Source organism: Camelina sativa, chromosome 9 (genome assembly GCF_030686135.1).
Source record: "Camelina sativa cultivar CO46 ecotype springtype chromosome 9, ASM3068613v1".
Classification (NCBI taxonomy): Eukaryota; Viridiplantae; Streptophyta; class Magnoliopsida; order Brassicales; family Brassicaceae; genus Camelina; species Camelina sativa.
The window spans coordinates 30,978,264-30,989,914 of NC_141888.1; the positions used below are offsets into that span (position 1 = coordinate 30,978,264).

Sequence of the window (11,651 nt, forward strand, 5' to 3'; positions counted from 1 at the left end):
TAAAATAAAATTTAACTCATTGTTCTATCGAAATTTATAAGAAATAATAAGAAAATCAGGGAGAAAGAGCTCATAGCGCAACTGCAACCAACCAAATTGATAAACTGATAAATCTATAAAAAATTAGAAATAACAATTAATTACCTAAATTAATACTTGAAAGAGATGATCAATACGGTTAGATGGAAAACGATACCAAACAAAAGTTAGATGAATGAATCAATAAATAAAACAATACGATTTTTTTAACAAAGATGAGTGAATCAATGTTGATTAGTAAATTGAAAAGAAAATAATACTCAGAATTTTTAAATTTGGAGGTGTTCAAGAGTACTCAAAGAACAAAAACTCTTTTCAAGGTCCATAAATATATATATATAAACAAAGAGGTGTGAAACAAAAATGTGCGAAAACTAACTAATGTGAACATTGAAAGCTGTGAGTACGACGAAGAAACACAATTGTTGGATCAAAATATTGCAACTTTTAAGATCATTAACAAATCTAAACAGTTAGATGAGCTAATAAAAAGAATCTCATCCGTTATATTTAAATTGACCCCCTAAAAGTAAGTTTGCTATAATATATAAAAATAGAAATCTATGATTTTATTTATTAACTTGTAAGTTTAAAAAATACTCAGAAAATAATAAGTTCGAAACTTGTTTTTGTATTCCATAAAAATTTATATATAATAAACAAAGAGGTGTAAAATATAAATGTGTAAAACATAGAGGTGTGAAAAAAAAAAGATGCAAAAATTAATATGTGCGATTTTTGAAAGATGGGGGTACGACGAAGAGATGCAAAAATATGAAAATAAAGACGTGTGAAACAAAAAGGTGTGAAACAAAAAGGTGCAAAAACTAACAAGTGCAAACATTGAAATCAAGGGGTACGACGAAGAAACACAATTGTTGGATCGAGTCTTTGTAACTTTTGAGATCATTAATAATACTTAAATAACAAAAACTCTTTTCAAAATTCATAAAAATCTGTATATATATATATATAAACAAAAATGTATGAAAACAAAGAGGTGTGAAACAAAGGTGTGAAACAAAAAAGTGCGAAAACTAACAAGTGCAACCATTGAAAGCCAACATAGAAAGTTGGGGGTGCAACGAAGAAACACAATTCTTGGACATAAACTTTGCAACTTTAGAGATCATTAACAAAGGGTGAGATCATTAATAATACTCAAATAACATAAACTCTTTTCAAAATTTGTATCTATATAAAAACAAAAAGTGTGAAAACAAAGAGGTGTGAAAGAAAAAGATGCAAAAACTAACAAGTGCAACCATTGAAAGCTAGGGGTACGACGAAGAAACACAATTGTTGGATCAAAACATTGCAATTTTATATAAACAAAGAGGTGTAAAACAAAAAGGTGTGAAAACTAACGGGTGTCAACATAGAAAGATGGGGGTACAACGAAGAAACACAATTTTGGACCGAAACTTTGCAAATTTTGAGATCATTAACAAAATGTGAGATCATTAATATACTCAAATAACAAACACTATTTTCAAAGTCCATAAAAATATGTATACATATAAAAACAAAGAGTGTGAAAATAAAGAGGTGTGAAACAAAAAGGTGTGAAACAAAAAGGTGTAAAAATTAACAAGTGCAAATATTGAAAGCTAGGGGTACGACGAAGAAACATAATTGTTAGATCAGAGGTGTAAAAGAAAAGGATAGAAACTAACAGATGCCAACATGGAAAGTTGGGGGTGCAACGAAGAAACACAATTTTTGGACCGAAACTTTGCAACTTTTGATATCATTAACAAAGGGTGAGATCATTAATAATACTCAAAGAACAAAAATTCTTTTCAAAATCCATAAAAATATGTATGTATATATAAACAAAAAGGTGCGAAAACATAGAGGTGTGAAACAAAAAGGTATAAAAATTAATAGGTGCGATTTTTAAAAGATAGGGGTACGATGTAGAAACACGATTATTAGAAAAAAACTTGCAACTGTTGGAATCTTAGTATTGCTAAGCCGTTAGATGAGATAATAGAAACAATCTCATCCATTAGATTAAAATTAACCCCCAAAATTCATAAAATTCTACTTCAAAATTAAAACTATGAAAATTTAGATATTTACATTTTTTTAACGAAAGAAATCTTAGAAGCAACTATTCATTGACACACTATTTTACTCTTGCTACATTTTAAATTATAAAGAGAAAATCATTTGAGACAGAAATTCCTATAATTGTATTGTAAAAAAATTTCTCATCAAAAATCAAAACGAACAGGCCCAATATTTAAAAAATTACGCCCCTTTGTGCTATAGATATTGATATCACGTCCTTTTGTTAGTCTATTTAACTTGAAGAAATTAAATGTAAGTGCTACCTTGAGTAAATAATTAAATGTAAGTGCTATTTTGAGTGAATTATCTAACTGATAACATAAAGACAAACATAGCACTTAAGAAGAACCAAAAAAAAATTAATACATTTATACCATGTTTGTAAAAAAAAATTAAATAGGTTAAATAAGTCAATAATAGAACATATATAAAATTATACTATGTTTGTTAAAAAAATTTGGCTTATCCATAACTCTAGTACCACTGCATGTCATCATGTCTATCGTATCTCGGTTTTGGTTTTTCCGGTTACCGTCACTGAGTGACCACGAGTCGGGTTGTACTCTGGGCGAAGAAGATGACGATATTTATATTATTGACTTTCGGGAGGGTACTGTCCTACAATAAACTTTATATGATTGAATATTATACTCTTTCCCAACTTAATAAAAAAAGAAAACATTGTGACACTGACGGTAATAAAAAGAAAGCCACGTACACTCATATTTTGTTCCACGTACACTAACAGTAATAAAAAGATAATAATCTAACCGAAAAAAAATTAAAGACACACTAACAGGTCATTCGTAAGCTTTGTCACTCGGTGAGTTTCAAAAATCTTTCTAGTGTCACGGTTTCACATTTCAAAAAACGAAACTGTATGGCAAAAATCTTTCTTGTGTCTTTATTAATCTTTAACAACGAAATGAAAAAATAAAATTACCTTAAATTAGAAATTGATGCTTGTTAATTAAAAACCATTTCAATAAAACAATTTTTTAGTTTTATTTATTAACTTGTAACTTTTGAAAATACTCAGAAACAATTTTTCAAAACATGTTTATGTAGTCCAAATAAGTTTATATATAATAAATAAAGAGATGTAAGACATAAAGGTGTGAAATAAAAAGGTGTAAAAATTAAAAGATGTGATTTTTGAAACAAGATGTACAACAAAGAGGTGTGAAAAAAAAATGTATAAAAACTAATAGATGTGATTTTTGAAACATGGAGGTATAACAAAGAGGTGTAACACATAGAGGTACAAAATAAAAAGGTGTAAAAATTAAAAGATGTGATTTTTGAAACATGGAGGTAAAACAAAGAAATGTAAAAATGAAGAGGTGTGATAATTGAAAGATGGGGGTACGACCAAAAGACACGGTTAATAATTTTAAACCGTTGAATTAAAAATAGAACTAATCTCATCTGTTGGATTAAAAGTTGACACAAAAAATGAGTTTGCTATTATATATAGATTCATAAACTTCACTCCTAAGTATTTATAAACCCCTTTTAAGTACAAATCTGAGACTAAAGAATCCCTTTGAGATAATCAAATCCCAAAGAAAAAAGAAAAAAAAAAAGAAAAAATCATATCTATAAACCCCAAAAGAATTGACCAATCATCTAAGAAACAATGACTAAGGTGTGAAAAAAAAATTAAGCCAAATTCTGAAAAACTCTGAGAATTATGAACAAGGAAAAAGAAAGAAAAAAAAAACTCTTAGACCAAGAAATCAGGACTTAAGAGAAGGTTGAGATGCTTGCTTCCGATTGTGTCTTGTAGTATTGTCATCTCTCCTTCTTTCTCTAATACCTTCTCCTCCAATTTCTCTACCATCCCTTTCAATGTCTCGTTCTCTGAGTTCAAAAGCATGTTCTTCTCACAGCATTGTCTCAACTCTCTCCATACATGGTCTCTTTCACCTGGCACTTTTGATAATAAGTGATAAACAATTCTAAATGACTTTTGTTTGCATGGAGAAAGTTAGCACGTAACGTAAGGTGGAAGTAGTTAACCCAACGAAGCAGCATCTGAAGTCTGATTTAGTGGATGGGGAAAATGAAGTTCATTTATACAACCTCTAATTTGATTATGCAAGCAAAGGTCAGAACTTGTGTTGATGTTATTGTTGTGTGCTTGTTATGTTAGTCACTTATATAATGCAACAAAAGCAAGGGGTTTTAAGATCAATGTAGATACACTAGAGGTGCAAAAGCGACGATGAAAAGGTTAAAATAGAGAAGGAGAAGAAGAAGAAGAAGACGCGTTTGAAAGAAGAGAAAAGAGATGGAGACGTTGGATTTGTTTCTTTCTTTATTTTTTTTAGAGAGAGTAGAAAGAAGCGATACTCGCGGGGGCCATCGTGTTTTTTATTTGTTTTGTTCTCTTTACCTGTTTCACCATTTATTTTTGATTTTTAACGGTTTGACTCTTTTTTTTTCTTTTTGTTTAAATAAACCCAAGTTCTATAATAATATTCTTAGGAATTACTCTCTAAAATCTGGTACCATAACCCCCCAAAGTGTAGCAAAAATAGGATATTAGAGTAGACCTATAACTATGTCAAACTAACTTATTGAAAAATATAAAAAAAATTGACTAATTATAGTGAAAGTAATCATAATTTTTATAGGTTCATAATGTTACATGCCCTAATATTTTTTCATTTAATAAAAATGTATACAATTTAATTTTTAGTTAGTGAAAAAGTAAACAAATGGCTAACCATGATTTTATTGGAACTAGGTGTTAGTTCACGCTACAAACACGTTTGCGGCAAAACTGTGGCAAATTATCTACAAAATATCTTGTGGAAAATCCGTGGCTAATTTTCAGCGAATAGCTACGAAAATAATTAGCTACAAATTTTTGTTGTAGCTATCCGATGCTATCAAGACAATAGCCACGACATTTATGGGCATATACACATATATTTTTGTGGTTATAGCCAACTTTTCTTGTAGTGATCTCTTATATAATGCAACAAAAGCAAGGGTTCTTAAGATCAATGTGGATACACTAGAGGTGAAAAAGCGACGATGAAAGGGTTAAAATAGAGAAGGAGAAGAAGAAGAAGAAGAAGAAGAAGACGCGTTTGAAGAAGAGAGAAGAGACGGAGACGTTGGATTTGTTTCTTTTTTTTTTAGAGAGAGAAGAAAGAAGCGAATACTCGCGGGGGCCATCGTGTTTTTTTTTTTGTTTTCTTGACCTGTTTCGCCATTTATTTTTGACTTTTAACGGTTTGACTTTTTTTTTTTTTTTTTTGTTTAAATAAACCCAAGTTCTATAATAATATTCTTAGGAATTATTCTCTAAAATCTGGTACCATAACCCCCCAAAGTGTAGCAAAAATAGGATATTAGAGTAGACCTATAACTATGTCAAACTAACTTATTGAGAAATATATAAAAAAATTGACTAATTATAGTGAAAGTAATCATAATTTTTATAGGTTCATAATGTTACATGCCCAAATATTTTTTTATTTAATAAAAATGTATACAATTTAATTTTTAGTTAGTGAAAAGTAAACAAATGGCTAACCATGATTTTATTGGAACTAGGTGTTAGTTCACGCTACGCGTGAGTTCTCGCTATTTTATTTTGAAAAAATAAAATAAATTAACATGTTATTATTATATTATTTTTCGGTGTACATCAAAATTTAAAAACTACGTAGTATGAATTTAAATAAAGTAAAGAAATCAATTTTTTTTTGATGATAATATATTTAGTGCAATTAAGTCATATTTTATCTTATATGCCATATATTTTTGTAGTTGTAATCATAATTCAAAATCATTGTGATATATATTCTCATAAAATTTATTTTGTGGTGTTAGTTATGTATATTTTTTATTTATTTATAGTGATAGCTTAAAGAGATTTAAAATGTTTCAATTAAGAAAAAATCAAAATAATAATCAGTAGGTTTTGCAGTGTCTCATACATATATAACTAAGTGAGTCTAACCATAGATTATTAGACTAATACATTTTCCATAAAAATAAAACAAAAAAACAGCAACTACTTTATTAGATTATTATTTTAAAGTCTTTAATTGTGTATGGACTTTGATTTATATAAAATTATAATGTTTCATATAGGAAAAAATAATTAAACTATATATCATATATTCAATGTATATCCTATTCAAATAAACCAAAACTTTTATGAAGTTAAGATATCATTGGTTAAATCAATGAAAAATAATGATATTGTAGAATTTATAAAATTATGTGAGATTTGAAATATGAGGCTATGAGGGTTATACTGAGATATGTGTCTTTCTTTTAATAGATAATACAAAAATTGATGAATCAAAGGTAACTATTTGAGAGTTACAAAAGTGCATACTAATAAATAACATGTTCTACTATATTAAATTAAATTCATTGAGAACACTACTATGATATTATTATGGGAGTTACAAACAAACTTTTATACTTTTCCAACTCCTAAAATTAAAACCCATTTAATTTAAAAGTGAGTGTTGGTGGGTCCATAATTTGATTCAAAAGTATAATATGTTACACCTTGATCTTTAAAAGGAATAGGAACATCTAATTCTCAAATAAAGTTGATATTTTTGTTAAAACCAACATATGTGAATTTGAATTTAACTATATAAATTTAAATAATAAATATGAATAGATTAGAAAGGCAGAAACATAAAAGAAATATTTTATTTTTATATAAATAAAATAAAAATTGAAAACAATGTTAAATATATACAATACTTTCCAAATTAAAATATACAGTAGAACCTCTATAAATTAATACTCTTTAAATTAATATTCGCTATAAATTAATAAATTTTTCCGATCCTAAGTTGGGCCGGTGTAAAAAATGACACATTTCGATAAATTATAAGATAATAAATTTTTTGGAAATCTTATGTAAAAATATGGTCCCATCAATATCATAAATTAATAATCAAATAATATATATATATATATATATATATATATATCTAAAAAAATCTAGTGAAATATGATTCTGTTGTTGTTTGTATATTCTTGAATTTGCATATTTATTAGAGCTTATATCTAATCTTTTTCATTGTCGTCTTTTCAAATCGCATCCAAAAATTGTGGAGAGTCCTAAATGCGATAATTACTTCTTTACATGTAATTGGTTCTAAAATTATCGCAATATCTTCTTTGACTTCATCATTACTATGAATGATACTAGTAGCAATTTCTTCTAAACTCTAAACTTCTAACATTTATTATTTTTTTTATAAACTCTAAACTTAGCAATTACGATAGCCAATATTATAAATTAAGAAATTCTTTAAAAATATGAATGATAACAAAAGTATCTTATTGTAATATAATATTTTCAAAATTATGAAAATTAAATCTCTTCTTAAATTAATATTTTATGAATTTATCGATAAATTAATAAATTAATAATTATTAATTTATCGATAAATTAAAACCTCTATAAATTAATAAAACTTCGTGGTCCCGACCTTATTAATTTATAGAGGTTTTACTGTAGAATCAAATTCTTACAACACATATGAGATATAACAACATTTGATATTGGTGGGAGAGGAGGAGTGGATTATTACATATAAGATGATAATCCAAATTATATAATGGAGATGAATCTTTAAAAATAAGAACAATGTAAAATATATATCATATAGTCTCTAAAATTAAAATTTAGCATTAAAAGTTTAGAATGATATTTCATTTGTTTTCTTGTAACCCATACAACAAAAAAAAAAAAAAAAAATGATTTGAGGTATTGTGGAAGAGAATGAGAGAAGTGGAAGAGAATGAGAGAATGTGAAAATGAGAAAGTAAAAGAATGCTGATACGAGAATATGAGAGAATGAGAGAATACTTATTTAAATGATTAAGTTGATGGAAGTTACATTTAGAATTATGGAGTTACAATAATAATTTATTGTGTTTGAATAAAATTGAGTGGTGGAATATGATTAATACATAATTTATTTTATTTTCAGTTATAATTTTATTTTAATGTGTGAATTAAATGTATTGTGTTAATTGGGTCTTAAATAATGTTTAATTGCTTTAAATGAGTTTTAATGTGTGAGTTAAATATTGTGTTAAAGCAATTAAACAATTAAAAAGCAAATAAAAAAATAAAAAAATTAGAAAATTTTAAATGAAAATCAACCAATAAGCAGAGACCAAAACCTTACTTTTATGTATATGATTAGATTTGACTAATTTTCTTTTATCATAAACTTCACCCCTAAGTTTATAAAGCCCCTTTTTGAGTACAAATCTGAGACTAGAGAATTTAGCTTTGTGATAATCAAATCCCAAAGAAAAAATCATATCTATAAACCCCTTAAGAATTGGCCAATCATCTAAGAAACAATGATTAAGATGAGAAAAAAAAAAAAAACCAAATTCTGAAAAACTCTGAGAATTATGAACAAGAAAAAAGAAAGAAAAAAAAAACTTTTAAACCAAGAAATCAGGACTTGAGAGGAGGTTGAGATGCTTGCTTCTGATTGTGTCTTGTAGTATTGTCATCTCTCCTTCTTTCTCTAATACTTTCTCCTCCAATTTTTCTACCATCCCTTTCAATGTCTTGTTCTCTGAGTTCAAAAGCATGTTCTTCTCACAGCACTGTCTCAACTCTCTCCATACCTGGTCTCTTTCACCTGACACTTTTGCTAATAATGCGTTCATTCTCGCCATCTCTTTATGCTTTCCTCCTTCTTCAACATCTGATGTCAAAACCATAAGTTACATATATAATTGGGAATAGTTTTGCAATACCTGATCCTGATGCTTGAGGTCTTTCAATACGTGGCTCGTAACTGATATATTGTCCAAACTGCTTTGGACCTCACATCTCAGAATCTCATTACCTCGTACTGCTGCTGCTACCTGCTAGTTCTGCTTGCAGCTGTTCAATTTCTTTTTCCTTGGAATACAGTTTCTCCCGCAATAAACTTGTGATTAGGGTCTCAGCTTTCAGTTCAGCTTGCAGGGTGTCCTACATGAGATTGAGCTAAGCGTTAGCCACATATTACCGTAAAGTAAAAAGCCATTAAGAAATGAGGACGCATTAGATATATTTAGAAATGGACATCAGAAACTCACTTCAGCCATGTGGCCATGTGTATATATTTGAGTCTCTTTCTCATTGTGTACGCATCTACTCGATCTCTCTTTCTCATGTTTCCTGTTACACTCCGCTGTAGTGAATTGTTTGCAACTCCTAGAGGAAACTTCGAATCCTCTACCTGTTTGATAATCATCGTAAAGATTCGGCATTTTACATTGAAGAGAGTTAGATAAGTTTAGCCATTGATTCATATTAAATAACACAATCCTTAACGAGAATATGATAAGATAGAACTCAAGTCTTCTTCACATAAACTATGTACGGAATAGTTTTGTAGTCATAATCTTGTATCATTCTGTATATATATATATATATAGATATATATATATATATATATCTCTACATGGTGATTTTAGTATAGACAATTTCACGTAAATGACGGAGCTCTCATTTTTTACATTTGTTTCAAAACAACGAGAGCCTCTCGTTTCAGAGGCGAGAGAGAGAGAGAACAAACTTTATCTTTGAGACTGTGGTGGCGCTGTCAGGGGTAGCCATGGCAAAGGCAGAGCCACGATCTCACTCTTCTTTCTTCTTATGTTCTGTGTCTGCATTTCAAACAAGAGTCTCTCTGAAACGAAGCAGCGACTCTTACAAGTTCATTAGAGAAAGTGTTGTCCTGTTTTGAACACAATGGTTCTAGGATATGCTCAACACAATAGTGGATGACCAGATTTCCTCCAAAGACAATACAATAGCTTTGAACACAATGGTTCTAGGATATGCTCAACACGGTTCAGGCCAAGTCCCTCTTGATCTCTTCTCTCAAAATGTGTTACCAAAACGTGAAACTAGACTATGTAACCTTCACAGCAGTTCTAACAGCTTGTCGCCACTCCGGTTTAATTCAAGAAGGACTCGAGTTGCTCAACTCGATGGAAACGCTTTAGGTCTACTAAAAAGAGATTCTTGACATGTAAACTGAAACCTATTTGTGGTTTAGAACACATAAGATGTTAAAAATTTAGTCTTTATGGGTCTGAATTTGAGTGTTATAATGATATATTCAAGAATATTTCTCTCGGTATGGTGCAGAATTAAAGAAACTTGTATTCATTTTTTGCTCTAGAGACAAGGACACATTTGACTTAAGCTGATGCTGCACTATGTGATCATTGAACTCTCTTAAACTTTTCTCTTTGTGATGTTTTGTGGACAGCAGGTTAACAAGGGACAGGCTGCACCAGACTTCACGTTAAAGGATCAGAACGGCAAGGCGGTGAGCCTCAAAAAGTATAAAGGGAAGCCTGTTGTTCAGTACTTCTACCCTGCAGACGAAACCCCTGGCTTCACCAAACAGGTCTTTGAGTTTTACTTATATCTCTTTTTCGCATTCATTGCATTGCGCTTATTTGGTGTTGTTAAACGCAAATGATTTCACATGTATGCAACAGGCTTGTGCATTCAGAGACTCTTATGAGAAACTCAAGAAGGCCGGCGCAGAGGTCATTGGCATAAGCGGTGATGACTCTGCTTCTCACAAGGTACACACATCAAAACCTCTGATTTTTTGAATAGACCCCATTTCACTTCCCGGGGTTTTTATGAAGCTGTGGGACTTTGAACGTTTCGCAGGCGTTTGCGAGCAAATACAAACTACCATACACAGTGTTAAGCGACAAAGAGAATAAGGTGAGAAAAGATTGGGGCGTGCCTGGAGACCTGTGTTTGGAGCTTTGCCAGGGAGACAGACTTACGTTCTTGACAAAAACGGTGTTGTTCAGCTCATCTACAACAACCAGTTTCCTCAAAGCTGCTTGATCATTCTTCTTCTTTCATGCTTGTCTCATGTCTGGCTCCATGACCTTCCTATACTGTTCTGTTGATTATAAGTTTTCAGTAATAGAAAGTTAAAGCCAATGAGAAGTGAGTTGGTTATGGTCTGTTGATCACAACCGGAGAAGGATTCAAGAGTGCATGGTCAGAGTTTGTTCTGTTGAGCTCTGCCATGTGGCCATGTGTATATATATATTTGAGTCTCTTTCTCATTGTGTACGCATCTACTCTCTCTTTCTCCTGTTTCCTGTTACACTCCGCTGTAGTGAATTGTTTGCAACTCCTAGAGGAAACTTCGAATCTTCTACCTGTTTGATAATCATCGTAAAGATTCGGCATCTTACATTGAAGAGTTAGAAATTTTTGTCCTTTCAGCTCGTAATAGCATAATGCGTATAATATAGGTAAGTTTACCCCTTGATTCATATTAAATAACACAATCTTTAAGGAGAATATGATAAGATAGAACTCAAGTCTTCTTCACATAAACTATGTACGGAATAGTTTTGTAGTCAAACTTTTATCATCAAACTAGCCGTATTTTTGGAGAGTCTTTTTCAAGTGAGTCTCATATATTAGCAAAATTATGCTGTGCATTATCAAATTTGTTAAGTGTATACCATATTTCGAC

At 30.1% G+C, this 11,651-nt stretch overlaps 1 pseudogene across 1 annotated transcript; it reads left to right on the top strand.

Annotated features, from left to right (window-relative positions):
* Positions 1-10,388: 10,388 nt before the first annotated feature.
* LOC104715676 (peroxiredoxin Q, chloroplastic-like) lies at positions 10,389-11,101 on the top strand (annotated as a pseudogene). Its single transcript, XR_015567411.1, has 3 exons — positions 10,389-10,544; positions 10,639-10,728; positions 10,820-11,101. The product of XR_015567411.1 is annotated as a peroxiredoxin Q, chloroplastic-like (transcript).
* The last annotated feature ends 550 nt before the right edge of the window (positions 11,102-11,651 follow it).